Source organism: Phyllostomus hastatus, unplaced genomic scaffold (genome assembly GCF_019186645.2).
Source record: "Phyllostomus hastatus isolate PE091 unplaced genomic scaffold, TTU_PhHast_1.1 phas_contig_58, whole genome shotgun sequence".
Taxonomy (NCBI): Eukaryota; Metazoa; Chordata; class Mammalia; order Chiroptera; family Phyllostomidae; genus Phyllostomus; species Phyllostomus hastatus.
The window spans coordinates 21,465,964-21,484,227 of NW_025333916.1; the positions used below are offsets into that span (position 1 = coordinate 21,465,964).

Sequence of the window (18,264 nt, forward strand, 5' to 3'; positions counted from 1 at the left end):
AATCCAACTGCATACATGCATTGGTGTCATTCCTTTGTGGTTTCTTAATGCTGGCTTGTTCATCTCCAACCTTAGATGTATACAGCTCTGGGCTCTAAAGGGTTATAAAGCTCCTGATATTGATTAAAGAAAAAGACTATGTCAGTAGTAAGGCCCAAGTCAGGAATGATTTAAGTACCCTACGAACAGAGGTTGCACATATTCACACAAAATGATGTCAAGGACTGAAGCAAGTTTCCAGATAATTCAATAAGAAAAATATCTAGGGCCCTGGCTGGTGTGGCTCAGTGGATTGAGTACCAGCTTACAAATTAAAGGGTCACTGGTTCAATCCCAGTCAGGGCACATGCCTGGGTTGTAGGCCAGGTCGCTGGTGGGGGGAGCACAAGAGGCAACCACACATTGACCTTTCTCTCCCTCTCTTTCTTCCTCCCTTCCCGTCTGTCTAAAAATAAATAAATAAAATAAAAATGAAAAAGAGAGAGAGAAAAGAAAAATATCCAGCCCAGGCTGGTGCGGCTTACTGTGTTGGGCATCATCCTGCAAACCAAAAGGTTGATGGTTCCATTCCTAGTTGGGACACTTGCATGGTTCCAGGCCAGTTCCCCTGTTGAGAGCATGTAAGAGGCAATCAATCAATGTTTCTCACACACATTGATCTTTCTGTCCCTCTCTTTTTCCCTCCTCTCTCTCTCTAAAAACAGATAAATAATTTTTTAAAATAAAAAAATCCAGTTTTCCATTTGTATATTATAAGGAAGCACATTGGCATTTTGGGGGTTTGACATTATTGTCATACCACTACCTGATGCTCGATGTTTATAGTAAGACACTGTATTTATTCAATTTATATGTTTTGGGTGGTATCTGGGGGAGGTTGTAGCTATGGAGATTATTGAGGGGGAGGTGTAAAACACTTATCAAGTTATCCCTTGGTCCTGCCCCTCTCTGATGGCCAACCTTGGGAGATGCTGAGCCAAAGCAATCTTGAGAAAGGAGAACAAAGTTGGAGGCATCATGCGCCATGATTTTAAACCATACTACAAAGCCATAGTAGTCAAAACAGTATGGATCTGCACAAAAACAGACACATAGATCCATGGAAAAGAATAGATAGCCCAGAAATAAACCCATGATTATATGGCCAGTTAATCTGTGACAAAGGAGACAAGAATATATAATGGGGTAAAAGACGGTCTCTTCAGTAAACGGAAAACTGGACAGCTATGTGCAAAAGAATAAAAATAGTAACTGGATCACATTCTTATACCACATACAAAAATAAAATCCAAATGGATTAAAGGCTTAAACGTAAGACCAGAAATCATAAACTCCTGGAAGAAAACATAAGCAGTAGACTTTTTGATACTGGTCTAAGAATTGTATATTTTTTTGGTTATGTCTCCCCAGGCAAGCATACCCAAATTGAAAATAAACAAATGGGATTACATCAAACTAAAAAGCTTTTGCACAGCAAAGGAAACCATCAACAAAACAAAAAGACAACCACTGAATGGGAGAAGATATTCACAAATGACACATCCAATAACTGGTTAATAGTCAAAATATATAAAGAACTCATACAACTCAACATAAAAAAAAGACAACTAGATTAAAAAATGGGCAGAGGAGCACTTACTAGGTGGCTCAGTTCATTGGAGCATCGTCCCCTACACCAAAAGGTTGCAGGTTCGATTCCCAGTCAGAGCACTTACCTAGATTGTGGGTTGGATCCCCATTCAGGGTGCATATGAGAAGCAACTGATGAATGTTTCTCTCTCACACTGGTGTTTCTCTTTCTGTCTTTCTCCCTTCCTCTCACTCTAAAATCGATAAACATACCTTTGGGTGAAGATTTAAAAACATGGACAGGGGACCTGAATAGACATTTTTTTCCCCCAAGAGATATACAGATGGCCAACAGACACCTGCAAAGATGCTCAACATCATGAATCATCAGGGATCAAATCAAAACCACAATCAGATACCACCTTACACCTGTCAGGCTACGACAGGGAATAGAGTCAATAATGTCATGATAACTTTGTATAGTGACACATGGATACTAGAGTTATTGTGGTGATCACTTCATAAGGCATATAAATATTGAATCACTATGTTGTACACTGGAAATTCTTATAACAATGTATATCAACTATACTTAAAAAAAACTTGGGAGAAACGGAATACTGTAGCTCTGGAGAGAATCCTGACACTATTGGTACATTAAAAGGATCTGAGGCATGTTCCACTTTAAGCCAGCATTTCTTAAACTTGACTTACCACAGAAGCCAACCTCCCCCCACTGTTTCCCTCCCCAGTGCATACTGACGTCTCAAGGAAATTGTGTTTCTTAAAACTCATTTGCTTGGCACTCCCAAAAGAGGTTTCAAAAACTACATACTCTCTTGTAAACATTTAAGTCAACAGCTAACATTTTTTATCCTGGATTTAAAGAAGTTTATTCTTTGCTTATAGGAGATAGAAAACATGGAGCATATTAGAATTTAAAATAAGATAAGAACTGACGGTAATTAAAATAAATACAACAGTCTTGATAAAGTAGGTTTTAAGTGACTTCCTGAAATTCTGTTTGAATGAGAAAGAATTTAAATAGAATTTTTACTTGTGGGCTTTATCTTTAAACAGTTGCTAATTCTAGGAAATATCCCAGGAACTTTTGCCTGATTAATGTCACTAATCCATACTGCATTGATTATTCCCAATTCAGAACTTCCCTCAAAAGTCAAGTTTCATCCTTAACAGGAGGAACTGAGATGCCAAGCAAAGTCGGGTTATGCACTTGTTTAAGGGGACTTGATGAATCAATCACCCACCACAGAAAGATTTGGCCAGGGTGAGGGGGATGGCTTTCTTTTTCAAGCGTGATTCAGGTTATTAGGCAGCTTTAGAAAAAAGGACATACACTATATAAAAATGTCAAGGATCTAGAAATATTTTTTTGAAATTTATTTTTAAAGAGAGAGGAAGGGAGGGGGAAAGAGATGGAGAGAAGCATCAATGTGTGGTTGCATCCCAAACGTCCCCTACTGGGGACCTGGCCTGCAACCCAGGCATGTGCCCTGACTGGGAATCAAACTGGTGATCGTTTGGTTCACAGGCCCACACTCAATCCACTGAGCCACACCAGCCAGGACGAGGATCTAGAAATCGATTCCCTTCAAATGATCCATTTAGTGTATGTACCTTCTGGAAAGTCTTTGTGGAGCCACAGGGTGTGCGTACCTCTATAAGAAGACCCGTTGCTGTAGAGCACACTCCTGGGTGCTGCTGCCACAGTGCTAAGCACTAGTATCCGAATTAGTCTCTTGCCTGACTCTTTTTGCCCCAATCCGGTTACTTGCATCACCCCCAAACCGTTTCTTTCTATAGAGAGAAACAAATTCCTCAGCTGGTGGGGAAGCCCCTCGGCAATATGGTCTTTGCTCCTGTTTTCTTCCCTCCTCTCAGCCCCACACCCTGAAACCCTTGGCTCCAGCCCCAAGGACCGCCATACTCTTTCTTGAAGGTGCATTCTCCTTCCTACCACTGTGTCCTTGTCCTCTCTGCCTGGGAATGCTATTCTCCAGACTCCTCCTTCTCCTCTCTGTTGAGGAAGCGTTTGACTCACACCTTCAGGAGGGTTTTCCACTCAGTCTCTGCCTCCTTGCCCCTTCTCTTGGTCCTTTGTTTGAACCTCAGTATGTCTTCTGTGTCTGAGTGCCTCGCATGTGTGTTACCTGGACAAGTGTTTGTCTTCTTCATTAGGGTCAAGTCTCCGAGCAGCAAGGACTCGATGGTGTTCACCTGTGCACCTTCCAGTGCAGAGCTGGTTAAGCGTTGACTGAGTGACCAATCTAACCAGTTAAAACCCATTTAGTGTATGAGAGACAAAGAATCTGCAAGGGCAATGTTGCTCTTCTCTGTACTTGGGGACCCTCTGCCTCTGGAGTTTGACATTTTGGCACCAGCCATTGCTGGGGAAACCAAAGGAGCAAGACATCTGTGCTCCCTTAACTGCAATGGCAATGGTGTTTTGCCGGTGACTTGCCAGCTGGCTTTTATTTGTGGAACGGCAGTGAAATTTGCAAGGCTACCCTCAGCAACACAAAGGCAAATGAACATCTTTTTGTTAAAAGAAAACAAAAAAACCTGCATGCCCGGAGTATTGTAGGTGCATGAAGTCCTTGGTTTTCCCTACAGGGCCCCACGAAGAACTTCCTTCCCAGTTGTCCATAATGTCTTTGTGGCAGGTCCCTAATCTTTTTTTTTTCAAATTTCCTTCAAAGGATGGGTAAGGAGCCTTTAATTAACTATTAAAATGGGTGTTCTAACATGGAGGACAAGATTTAGAAAATCCCTTTAATTACTGGAACTAGATTTTCAACTGATTTGTAAATACCAGTTTACTCCTCAACCAAATTGGGCTTTAATTAAACTGGGGTTGGGGCCTAAATACTGAAAAGTGCCTTAATTTGCATCGCCCCCTCCCACTTCAATGAAGTTGGCTTAAGGGGGGCAATGAGAGACTCCTATGGTTTATTGTTTAAGCTGGAAAATCAGGCAAATTGGATTTTCTTTCCATAAAGGAACTCGTGGAAATTAGACACACCCTTGCCGCCTCTGATTTATTCAAATGCCATTGCTATGGGATTACCATGGGGTCCCTCAGTGGTATAAATTTATGAACCAGTCCTCCCTCCTTCCTCCCTCCCTCCCTCCCTCCCTCCCTTTCTTCCTTCCTTCCTTCCTTCCTTCCTTCCTTCCTTCCTTCCTTCCTTCCTTCCTTCCTTCCTTCCTTCCTTCCTTCCTCCCTTTCTGCCCCTTGACCCCACCCCGGGTACATGAATCAGGCAAAACTAGGCTTATTGTTCTAATGACAAGGGAAGAAAAACTAGAACTTGCTCCACCCCTCCCTCAGTTCAGTGTTTCACATTCAATATGGTGCACAGTTTGTTGAGAAAATAAGGTACATGTTTTGTCATTCCCCTTATGGATTTCAGTCAACACTCGAAGGTGTTTGAAATGATCTGCTAATCCAGTTTCCTTTCCTTGAACCATCTGGTTCGAATTCTGTCTACCTGCTTGGAGTGCACCAGTCTCATCTGCATGCACATATAAGGAAGTCACAACTCATTAACTGTTTAGGGAAAATCCCTGTGGAAATATACAACTTTACTATTGTGGTAGGTTTCCTCTTGGGAGCAAATTAGATAGGACTTTGATGTAAACCAAAGAAACTTGAGGGTTTTGGAACACATGAATGGTTCTAAAAAATTAAACTGATTTGAAAGTTTGTTTTTTTTTAAATGAGAACAGAGTTATTGCATACCATTGGCTCACATACGCCATCACTCAACTACGTAAGTGGTCAACTGTAGCAGTAAGCAGAATGTGGCTTTACCAGCTTCAGGAGGAGCCCTCAATCTAATTCTAGGAATGAGATTCCAGTAAGAATAACATGAATGGATAACAATCCTGTGGCAGATGCTTATCATCGGCTCAGCCAATGGACCTACTCGAGCTTCTTGTTGCCTCCATTCCAGTGGCTGGGAAAGCGAACCCTCTTTTACAGCCTTCCTTGAGGGCAGGCATGTCTGTGTCCCGTGGTTTTGGTCAATGAGTTATAAGTCAGAGCTTGCTGGGGGCTCCTGGAAAACATTTCTCTTTTCTGCTAAAAGGGAAAGACATCACTGGACTACATCCTTCTCCTTCTTCTTAAACCCCGAAAGAGAGATGGAACGCAGATGTGATATCTAGAGCACAGGCAATCATCTCATGACCATAAGGAAAGTCTGTAAAAACTGCAGACATCAACCTGACTTCGGTAAGGCATTGGACCCAAACCAACGGCTGCCTCTCTCCAGATTTCTTCCTGTCTATTTAAACCGCTTTACTGGTTACTTGCAGCTGAGAGCAATCCTAACCAATCGGTATAAACCCTATACACTTGTATCTGCCTTGAGAAAGGTCTTACTGAATTGAGTAACTCAATCAACTTTCCTTCCTCCACTGTGGCACCCAGGGCATCTGGTGGGTTGGGGCATCCACGCAGGTCTGGGAATCAGTGTTCGGGCCTGAGCACCACAGGGTCGGTGATACAGTGTGAGTTGAAGCAACAAGTCAAAGAACTAAGGAGAAAGATTAATGATTATTTCCCAGCCTCCACCGCACACATGGGTAAGTGATGCAGTAAGAATGTTGCAGTCTATCTTATTATACGTTGTGAGTGAAAATAAAAGCTCAGCTCTTCATGTAGTATTTGCAGTCCCCTCCCCCATCACACTCTCTTCTCTGATTCACTCAGATACCCCTCTTTCTCTCTGCTTCTCTCTTCCTACTTCTCCAGCCCCTAGACTCTCCTGATGCTGTCAAAGTGATGATTTATTTCCTTATTTGTTTATTTGTTATGGCTGAACTTTGATGCCGGTTGACACCCCCTTCTCAATTTCCTTCACCTTTCCATTTTTCTTAAGCACTTTCCCTCAGCACCTGGTCTCAGCTTACACAAAGTTAGTTCAAAAGTACGTGAAAATTTATGTGTCTGAAATTTTAGCCAAGACCGCCCCCCCAACTTTTGGTGATGATATAAAAAGAGAATCCTTAAGAGCAGATGCAGATGTTGCATTTCCTGATTTAAAATAGGATATAATGTCTAAGAGCAAAGAGCTGTCAAAAACATTTTTGCTTTTCCCAAACTGGACTGTATTTTTTTTAAGAGTGCTTCTTCTTGATCTAATATACAGAATGGAGTAGAAAATAAGCCTACAAAAATCTGGCTGTATTTGTTTTTTCTTTTTTCCCCTCTTTTTCCCTAGAGGTGCACAGCTCAAGGACAAAGAATCTTTTCTAAGAGCAGTGCTTCCTCTGTCCTGGAAAAATTCCAAAGACAGACCCTCAATTCAGTAGGTCAAAGGCCCACTTCCCCAACAGTCCCGCGTGGGCAGGAAGCGGTGGATTTCCTCCTCAATAGGAACCTCTGCTGGAGAGGGGCAGGTCTGGGGGAAGGGAGGCAGCTGTTCCTGACCACTCAAATTCAGAATTTAAATTGGCAGTGACCGCCCAGAGCTGAGATCCTGTCTCCAGGTCTATGGGGATGGAGAACGCCTGCCTTCCTCTTTTCACAAACCCAAGTCAGCCCGGACAGAAACGCTGAGAGGGAGGAGCTGGTACCTGCAGGGCAGGATCCTCCGAAAGCCCTAGAGACAGTGTTTCCCCAAATGCATCCTGGTTTCATGCAACCTTGGAGCAGAACGAGAGCTCGCTCTGCAAGATGAAGTTTCCTTGGCCAGATAAATTTGGGGAAATGCTGACTTAAATTTAAACAAGGTACTTCACTACTGTGATTCTCTCAAAGGGGGTTTAGGATCCAGTATTTCCCAAATTTTCTTGATGGTATCATGAAGGAAAGTAATTTTCCTTCCACCCTCATGCTTTTTTCTGGATGGCCTAATAATTAATTAGGTCTTATGGTCTTATTAAATTAATATGAGGCTGATTAATAGGAGAAAATAGCTGAACTTGTTCCATATGTACATACAGGAGTCCCATAAGAATACAAGGCCCAGGGCAAATGGGGCAGCTGAGGCTTCCATGCCATTGTGGACCAAGGAGAGGGAGGCAGGAGCCTGGGACTTCGAAGAGAAGGGAAGATGATTCACAGAGATGAAAAAGAGCAAATATTGGGTAAACCAATTCTTGCTGGGTCCACCCAGAAATAACGGCACACGGTGGGTGGTAGGGAGGGGGAGGGGGGTCCATCAGACAGTTGCTAGATTCATTCCTGTCTGCACTGCTTAGTTCCTGTCATGCTAAGGTGATAGCTTCCTTCCTGTGAGCTGGCTTTTCTATCTGAATTCCTTTAGGCAGGTAAGGGGGAAGGTCAACGTTTCTTTTTGACTCTTTTGTTTCTTAAAAATAATCAGCCTAAAATAATGACTATCTCTGAAAGGCATATTGTGAGGTGGCAAACTCAGCTTCCCCTCAGTGGCCATCTTACCGTTTTTGTTTTTCTTGTTGGTGGAGCAGCAAAACGTTCCTGAAATAGTAGCAAACCATTTCTGCCACGGAGGGAAGTGCTGCAGCGGGAGATGTGCTGTGGGGATCCACCTCCCTTCCCTTCCTGGGTTTTCACCCTCTACATAAGTCGTAACAGCTAGCTGTATTTGGCTGCTTGTGCTTAGTATGTTCCTTAACCCAGTTCTCCGGTGAATAACAACCGATTCATTTAATACCTGAAGACTTCTAATCCAACCTGGTCTTACGCAGAAAGAATTCGCAGACTGAATACATTGTTCTGCCCCCACTTATTGGCAAAGCAGAGTTTACCCTTCTGAAGGGGCTTCAGAGGACATGGCGCTGTTTACACAGGCACAGGAAATTATTGGCGGCCCTGCAGCTGTATTTTCCAGAGCCCCATGAATTACCCATTGCATTCAGTAGAAAGCCAATAGCTTCCCCCTATTTGTTTGGTTTTGAAACAAACCCTTGGCTAATCCCTTTGTTGGGAGAGAAAAGAATTTGAAAATGATTGTTCGTTTTAAAAAGAAGATATGACTTTTTTTTCTTCTTTGCCAGCTAGGATGATCCCTGATTAAGATCTTTCTTCTTTTTTATATCCCTAAAGCACTACATATGCTGACAGCTTGCAAATTGAGTCCTCCAGCCCACAACTTGCCTTCTGAGCTTCAAACCAAAGTATACAACCACCCACTGAACAGGCTGCCCCAGGGGCACCACACAGGCATCACTGTCACTCCGCTCTCCTCTGACTATCCCCCCATCCTGACTAACGGGCCCAACCTGGCACTCCTCTCTCTCTCTCTCTCTCTCTATCCCCCCTGCCCCCCCCCACCCCCACCCCCGCTGATTTTTTGCATCCAATTGTGAGGTCTACTTCAGATAGCTCCCCACAACGTCTCCTCTTCTCCACTGTCTTCCCCTTGGTGTAGAAAAGACAGCCCTTGCCTTCTCACCTTTCAGCATCTGACTTCTCCAGCCGCACCTCACCCTGCACTCTGTCTCACACTAGTTTCTGGACAGTCCCCCAGACTCACCCTGTTGTCTCACACTGCTCTGGCTCTACCTGCTATTTCCCTTTCTTTAAATGCCATCACCCCACATTGCCTGATGAACTTCTTCCCTGTGCCGGGGGTTTGAGGACCCCACCGAGCGCTTCTCTTCTCAGAGCCTTCCCTCCCCACAGAGCTCCCCACAGAGATGGCCGCTCGGGTCTTTGTGTCAGCACTGTCTTCATCAGAATCCGTGGTTTCCACCTGGGTATGTAGAGTCATGAGAAATCATACACGTTTGCTGTGTTGGGGTGAAATGGTATGCAGCAAAAGCAAGCTGATGCAGCCTGGCCTGTCACAGGTGCTTAATAAGTGTTCAGTGAACAAGCAGGTTGTGAAAACCTGAGGGTGCTTTGTTTCCCTCTACAAGATGAAAGAACACAATGTTTGTGACCGAGTTGTATAACTTGGAAGTTGACAGATAGAGAAGAAAATCCCTGGGGGAATGCCAGGGACTTAGTCATCCTTTCTTTGCCATCCTGGAAAGTTCAGTGGGCAGATGGCAGTGGGCTGCCTGCTTTGTCAGGACCCTTCTGCTCAAGCGTCTTTGATGCCCTGGACTCCAGTTTCCCAGAACTGGGACCAGATGGCACCCAGCTGGCACCTCACCTCCTGTAGCCCGCTGAGCATCTGGGCCTTTTAAATGATCCAGTAAACGCTCAGTGTCCTAGTACAAAGCCTGACAGAGAATACACACTCACTAAGAATGAATTTTCTTGTCTTTCCATTTTTTAATAGGCAAAAATACAAAACTAAATTTTTTTCTTGAAAATCTGGGCATCGGATGTGGCAAGAGGATGAGCGCCAGGTTGCAGCAAGTTTTGTTATAGGTTCGTTCCTCTTTCATTCTGACGCACATGGGCCCTCCATCGACACCACCCCTCTTTCTCTCACATCCCCAACCTCTCCCACATCCCCAACCTCTCCCACGTCACTGGCTCCTAGCGCTTTACCTGTGAGGAAGTTCAAGGTCCTCTTGTTGGAGAGAGAGCTCCCCGGATTCTGCTCCACACCCACTCAGGCTGCTTCCGCCAAGTGACTTAAAGGCAGGTCTCCTCTAGGGTCCCCTCCAGTCTGGGTCCCATCCCGGCTACTTCACTTATTTCTCCTGCCATGGTCCACTCTGACCTCCTCATTGGTGAATTGAATGAAAACTTCAGCCCTTACCTAATTTGTGGACTCAGCTGCCATCAAAACTCTTCTCTTTACCTCTCTAAATCCCATTCCCTCTTAGCTGCTGTGATATCACTCTGGGCTGGCCTTCTCCCTACCCCTCTGACAGCAAAGTCTTACCCATCCTTTGAAACCCAGTTCAATTTCTACTTCTTCCAAAAACACTAAATCCCATTTCTAAACTTACTGGTTATAACTTAATTATTCTAGTATTATTATTTCATATTAATGTTATTATTACAATAGTATGTCCAGATGAAATAGACATCTTTATCTCACTGTATTTGTGAGTGGGTATGTCCCTCCGGGTTGAGAGATCTGAGGTGGCTGGCAGATGGGGAGGGTGTTGTTTAACTCCTCTTTTTATTCCTTTCCAGCTACTGTCACATTCTCAGCATCTGACATTGCTCTCACTCATGAAAATGTATTGAGTCATTCAGTTCAGTTTAGTTTATGCAATTCAGTTCGGTTCAGCAGAGCCACAGTGAACTGTCTGTTGAATGTCAGGTGTTACATTAGGCCCGGAGATGCACAAATGATTGAGGCTCAGTGTTTGCCCTTGAGCTCTGAGCTGGGCTGGAGCTGGCTTGGGTAAGAACTACTAACCTCCACACTGAGTTTGCGATTTAGGCTTGCAGACTTCTGTATGGCTGGTCCGGTGACTTTTGGTTGGTTGAAGGGATAATTCGATACGTGGCCATAGTAACACAATTTGGTGCTACAACAGTCTCAGTCTTCGAGGTGATTGTGTTCTGCTCCCACTAGTGAGATTGGTCGAGTGTGCTTTGTGCCCTAACATCCCCACCTCTTCGTGGGCACAAGGTTGATTCTGCTGGCTGAAATCCAGGATTACTCCCCCAGAAAGTTTGAAGAACTTGTCTCAGATGGCTCTTCCCTAAGCAATGGAAGACAATGTCAACTAGGTGACTTCCATAGTCTCTTCGGACCTTAAAACTCTGTGATGGTGTAAAAGCAGCCTGAGCCAGAGGCGTGAGTTCTGGCGGCAGCATTCATGTTAGCCTGTTTGGCTTGTTGGTGTTAATCAGTAAATGGTTGCCAGGACAATATTTGAGAGGTGGATTCTAGTGGATTAATGAGGTGGGGGTGGGTAGAAGAGAGTGTGCTTTGAAGAGAAGAGTAGTTCTCCACCTTTTCCTGGAAGCCTTTTATGTTCTATGGGCCCTCGGCTCAAACAGCAACTGGCCTTTATAAAATATTCTGGACTTACAGCATGATGAGCCTCTGACCACATGGCTCCTCTCTCACTCACTCAAAATGATATGGATTTATTCTGTAGCCCCCCAGGAGATTTTAATCTCTCTGAGATTGGGAACTGAGTCTTACACATTTTTGGGAGATGCCCATGGTTGCATGCTGAAGACAGAGTATGTATTTCATAAAAGCTTGATTAATAGTGTGAAAGTGGAAGATTCCAAGGACTGTAGCTTCGGCCTTCTGTGGCGGGTGGGTGGGTGGGCAGGCCATGCTCGAGGCTCTCTCCCCTCAGCAGCAGCTCCGAAAAGGATTGGAGACATGACCTGTGCAGGTTAGATCATTGCAGTGGTGCTTTCCCCAAAACTTGGGGGCCACCATATCCAATGCTGCTGTGAACTGGGTTCTTTCATTGTTGGTTTCTAGAAAGAATCATCCAAGTATGGGCTGACAGACTTCGGAGTACAGGCAGGAGCTAGCTTCCTATTCTCCCAGGGAAGGAAATACTATACATCCCCAACTCTGATTCCTGCCTCCAGTTCAGGTCCTGTGGCCCTCTGGGAGTCCAAGAGCATCTGTGGAAGTGGTAGATGCATAGTTTTCCAAAATTTTATGCAAATTTGTGATGTATAATCTTTCTGGAGAATGGGTCCATTGCTTTAAACACCTACATGTTCCTCAAAATGCTAAGAAACGCTGCCCTGGCTGGGTGACTCAGTTGGTCGGAGTGCTATCCTGTGCACCATGGCATTGCAGGTTCTATCCCCCATCAGAGCACATACCTCAGGTGCGGGTTTGATTCCCAGTCTGTGTGTGTATGGGAGGCAACTGATTGATGTTTCTCTCTCTTTCTCTCTCTCTCCCCGCTTCCTCTCTCTCTAAAATCAAAAAGAACACATCCTGGGGTGAAGATTTAAAAATAAATACTAAGAAACACTGCTCACATTTCTGCTACAGAGGCTTTCTTGGGAGTGGTTTGTGTGGGAACATGCACAGACCCTACGGGAGACTGGGGATAAGCCCAGATTTTGTTTTTTAAAAAAGACCTTAGTAAAAAGAAAAACAATTTTAGGCTCACAGCAAAATTGAGATGAAGCTAAAGAGATTTTCCTGTCGTGCACACACGCGTAGCCGCTCCCCGTCTCCAACATTCCCGCGGCAGAGTGGCATGTTTGTTACAAATGAGGAGCCCGCGTGCACACGGCATTCCTGTCCAGAGGCCCTGATTTTCGTTGGGGTTCCTTCTTTGTGTTGTTCACTCTATGGCTTTGGATGAATTGTGTGTATCCACCATTATTATATCACACGGAGTATTTTCACTACCCTAAAAGTCCTCTGTGCTCTGCCTCTTCATCCTTCTCTCCCACCTAACCCTGGCAACCATTAATCTTTTTTACTGCTCCCATGGTTTTGCTGGTCCCAGAATGCCGTATAGTTAGAATAGCATAGTATATAGACCTTTTCACGTACTCATCTGCATTCCAGTGTTCTCCACAACTTTTCATGGCTGGGTAGCTCATTAAAGTCCCAACTGGTGTTCCATTATCTGTATGTATCATAGCTTACTTATCCATTCACCTACTGAGGGACAATGTGGTTGCTCCCGAGTTTTGGCAATGATAGATAAAGCTGCTGTAAACATCTGTGTCAGGTTTTTGTGTGGACTTTAGTTTTCAATAGTCCCCTTGGTTAAAAAGATTAGGAGGGGAAAGATTTTTTAAAATTTAATTAAGTAATGTATTTTTCTAATAATAATAATAATAATAATAATAATAATAATGTTTATTGACCATTTATTATACCCTAGGTGCTATTTTAATTACTTTCCATGTTTTAAATCAGTGACTCCTCACAACATTATTAGGCCCAGTTTGCAGATGGAGAGCTTGAGGTGCTGAGTGATTAAGAACTTGCCCGAGGGTAATGGCTGGCAAGCAGCAAGAACAGGATTCAAACACAGGCCACCTGCTGCCTTACTGATGCTGTGTTTCTCTTTGAAGTGTCTAGCTTTCCAATAAGACTCTCCAAAACGGTTGTAATGATATGATAACTCTGGCCTTTGTGGTCTTTGGGCACCAGGCACACTCATGCCACTGCTAGGTTAGCAGACTCCTTCTTGCCCCCTGAGGAGGAAGGTGAGAAGTTTGGGGGAAACCAGAGTATTATTCCAAGCCTGTGCCTGCCTCTGTTCAACTCCTGTGTTGAGCACGTAGTATTGGATGAATAATCAGAAAGAAGCAAAGTCCAGTGACCTCCCGACTTAATATATATTTCCCCTTGTTTAAAATATATTTCCAGGCAGGCTAATGTTTTAGGGAATCAAAACAAAATGGAGATCAGAAAATGTGAATGTGGTTGAAAATCTCACAAGCAGAGGTATGGTAGAACAAGAAATACAATTTAGCTAATGGCCTATTCCCTCCAGATAAAGATTTGTTTTTATATTAAAAATAGATTATTTGAAATGACCTATTCTTAAATAATTGATTGAGAGCCGCCCCCCACCCCCCACACACATATGCTCTACAACCCCGCCGCCTCCAGCCACACAAACAAATGAATGGGCGGAAGACACTAAGACACACAGACACCAAAACGGTGACAGCCTAGTGGCTGATGAGGCGAGCAAATTGCCTCCTAATCTATCTAATAAGCTTTGAGGCTTAAGCAAATATCTACTCTGTGACATAGCAAGCTTTGCCACAACCTAAGTAAACACGCTCTTTTGATGTTGACACTGCTCTACAGGCCATGGGCTGCCGCAAAAGTCACAGAGTCCTATGGCCCAAAGGGTGGGCTTTCCTGCTGGCCTCCCATCAAGGAGCAGTAGAGCTGAGGGCAGAGTTGGTGGTGGGCTCCAGCTGACACTGAATCGATGCCTTTCTGGAATCCATGGCCATGAGGCTTTCTGTCCTGGCCGGGGATGTTTTCACAGAGCTGGAATCCCCTCCTGTTCCCTCTCACTCTCCTTCCCTCCCACCCCCTCTACCCTGAATGCGTCATTCTCACAGTCCTCTGTGGAACTAAAATGATGTGAGAGTCTGGGCCAGCCTCCCACTGCTTGTCCAACTTTGAGGTTCTGCATTTGGCCCAGTGGAGTTTCTTAGCAAGATTAAAAGCAGATTGTGTGACAGCAAAATGACTAAACCATTTCTCATGAAAGACAATTAAAAAAAAGAAGATTGCATTGCTTGAAATAATTGTTATAATACAGTGTATTTTGAATTTAATTGTTTCTATTGCCCAGGAAAACTGTCTGTCGTTGTGCGCATGCACTTGGGATAGAAGGTAGAGCACATTTACGGGCGAGGACTTCTTCCTTTTGTGGGCCCCATGGCCTACCGCTCACATGTATCATCTCACGTAATCCTCGCAAGTGATCTGCCAGGTAATCAGGACGGTGTCCTTATCGCTATGTCACAGATAGGAATCTGTGAGGCCGTGACCTTGCTAAGGTCCCAAACCAGTTAGGCCTGAACAGCGACTCAAATTCAGATCTGTTGCTGGGTTCCGCATTCTTCCTGATGCGCAGCCCTGCTTAAGCGCGTCATCACACAAATGATAGCTTTTCTAGTTGTTTCCTAGAATTCTCCACACCTCAGAGAAGTCAAAGTTTCATCCTGTTGTAGTTGACAATGTCAGAGCTTTCATTTGTCGTGGAATTCTCAGCGGGAGGGGAGTGGATGGGCAGGAGACCCTCATTTGCCACATCGACTGTCACGCCCCCTTGCTCCCCAGTAATCTTTGCCTGGCGAAGAGTGAAGTGGAGTCAATAGGTCATTCCTGATTCTAATAACATCCCATTCCTAAGCCAGGAACTTAAGTAATGAAAATAAATTATGCCATTCAATTATACTAAATGTAAGTAATTATAGTCATCTTCGTCCTTTGTAATCTTCTTAACGTTGTGGTATTTCCTGACTCTGACATAGTATGGTGTGATTATATCTATCAGCTGGAATGATGACTAATTCCTTTAAGCTATTTTCTGTCTGTTCTTATTTGTAATGGGGGACCTATCTCTTTGTAAATCTGCACAGAGAAGACCAATTATTATTATTACTTTTATAGCCATAGCTTAACACAGTGCCTAGAACATAGTTAGTGCCCAATAAATGGTGGTTATAATAATAAAAATTCAAGGTTTGCTCAGGAACCTGCTGAGCAGGAGAGTTTTGAAACACTGCAGTCACACAATAACTTAGGAAATCCATGAAAGCTTTTCAAAAGTGGCCATATCAGGAACCCAAGGAAAAGCAGCCAGAGGATTGATTCACCATAGCATCTTTTTATTTATCCCTTTCACGTCTTCAATTTGTCCATGAAAAAGGCAGAGAAGAACCTCTCAAAATTAACATTCCCTTTATAAATAACCACAACTTTAGAATGATAATGTGGACATACTTGCTGGGTTGGAAGAACTTTGACATCATCTGATATTAATAAAACCCCTTCTGAAGGACCTTTCCAAGGGCTCAGATCAAAGGACTTTCCCAGCGGTAAACCAGTCCATGTCAGAACCCAGCAAGGAAGCCTCTCTGTTGGGCCTAGTGGGATTCTGAGAAAACCTATCACCAGGTTGACACTGCCTGTCACCGTGGGTAAAGGAGACCCCAACAAGCCAAAGGGCAAGATGTCCTTGGGTGCCTTCCTCATATGAACCTGCTGGGAAGAGCACAAGGAGAAACACCCAGGCTCTTCCATCAGATTCTCTGAACTCCCCAAGAAACATTTGGAGAGGTGGAAGACCGTGTCTGCAAAGGACAAGTGAAAGTTCAAAGACATGGCAAAGGGTGACCAAGCTTGCTATGACAGGGGGATGAAAAATTACATTCCTGCCAACAGTGATAAGAAAGAAGAAAGATGTTGGTGCTCCTAAAAGGCCTCCATCTGCCTTCGTCCTCTTTGGCTCTGGGCACTACCTGCACGTCAAAAGTAAACACCTTGGTTTATCCATTGGGGATATTGCAAAAATTGGGTGAAGTTTGGCCTGAATAACCAGCCAAAGATAAGCAACCGCATGAAAAAAGCAGCTAAGCTAAAGGAGAAGTAGGAAAAGGATATTGCTGAGTGCCGTGCCAAGGGCAAGAGAAGCGAGAGTGAAGTGGGAAAGCAGGGCCTGCGGGCCAACAGACTCCAAGACAGAGAACGAGCCAGGCGGTCAGGAGCAGGGAGAGAGTGAGGACGAAGACTGAACGGCTCTCCTGTAAGGATGAGTGTGGAGTGTATGCGCTCAGGCAATCGTTTTGCTAAGAGTGTGAATTCAAGTGCAGCTCAGTATTAGCTTTGGTGTAAAAACTGTACAGATTTTTGTGAAGCTGATAAGATTCTTTGTAGAGAAAATAGTTTTTTCAAAATGCAGGTTGTAGCTTTCTGAGGTGCTACTACATGCAGTTATATTTTAAGGCTTCAGATGTTAAATATCTCTAAATATTTAATGGCTTCTTTAATTTCTTGACTTGTGTATAGTAGCACAGCAAAGTCATAGGAATTAGTATCAATAGTAAATTTTGGGTTTTTTAAGATGTTGGATTTTGGGTTTTTTAAATTCTAGTAAAATTATATATATTAAAAAAAAGAAAAAGAATTCTCCCTAGATACCCACCCCACCCACTTGGTCCTGAGCTGTCTAGACTGAACCTGGCAGAAAAGGAAACATCCTATACTTTTTCTTTTAAATTTTATCTTTAATTACTGTTTACACTTGATATTATTTTGTTTTAGTTTCAGGTGTCTGGTATAGAAGTTAGATAAGCACTTCACAGAGTGTTCCCCCAATATTTCCATGACCCCTGGCACCATACAGAGTTATTACAATATTACTGACTATACTATCTATGCTATGAGTTAGTCATATTCCCATGGCTATTTATAATGGCTGATTGGTATTTCTTAATCCCTTCACTTTTTCCACCCAGTTCCCCAACCCTCCCCTCCTCTGGCAGCCATCAGTCTGTTCTCTGTGTCTATGAGTCTGTGTCAATTTTGTTTGTTTACTTTGTTCTTTAGACCCCACATATAAGTGAAAGCATATGGTACTTGCCTTTTCTGACTGACTTATTTCACTCGGCATAGTGCTCTCTAGGGCTATCCATGCTGTTGCAAATGGTAAGATCTTATTCCTTTTTATGGCTGAATTCTATATAGGTGCCACCACTTTTTTTCTTTATTTCAAGAAATTTTTATTACACTATTTCTTTTAAAAATTTTTTTATTGTTCAATTATAGTTGTTGCCATTTTCTCCCATTACTCTCCCCTGCCCTACCCACCCTTCCTCTCCCATATTGAATCCCCCCCTCCCTTGTCCTTGTCCGTGGGTCTTTATACACATTCCTTGATTTGACTCTTCCCCTTCTCCCTTCATCCCCTTCCCCACTTAGTCCACTTCTCTGTTGATGGGCACTTGGGTTGCCTTCATATCTTGGCTATTATAAATAATGCTGCTGTGAACATAGGGGCATATACATTCTTTTGAATTACTGTTTTGGGTTTCTTTGGATATACACCCAGAAGTGAAATCACTGGGTCATAAGGCAGTTCTATTTTTAATTTTTTGAGACAACTCCATACTGTTTGCCACAGTGGCTGCACCAGTCTGCATTCCCACCAACAGTGCACAGAGGTTCCCTTTTCTCCACATCCTCACCAGCACTTGTTTGTTGATGTGTTGATGACAGCCATTCTGACTGGTGTGAGGTGCTGTCTCACTGTGTTTTCCATTAGCCCTTCTCTGATGATTAGTGAAGATGCTCATCTTTTCATATAAACATTCACTTCTTACGAGCAGGAAAGGAGTGGAGTCACTCT

At 43.7% G+C, this 18,264-nt stretch overlaps 1 pseudogene; it reads left to right on the forward strand.

The window, feature by feature from the left end:
- The first annotated feature begins 14,789 nt into the window (after window positions 1-14,789).
- On the forward strand, window positions 14,790-16,651 carry LOC123824950 (annotated as a pseudogene).
- Window positions 16,652-18,264: the final 1,613 nt, after the last annotated feature.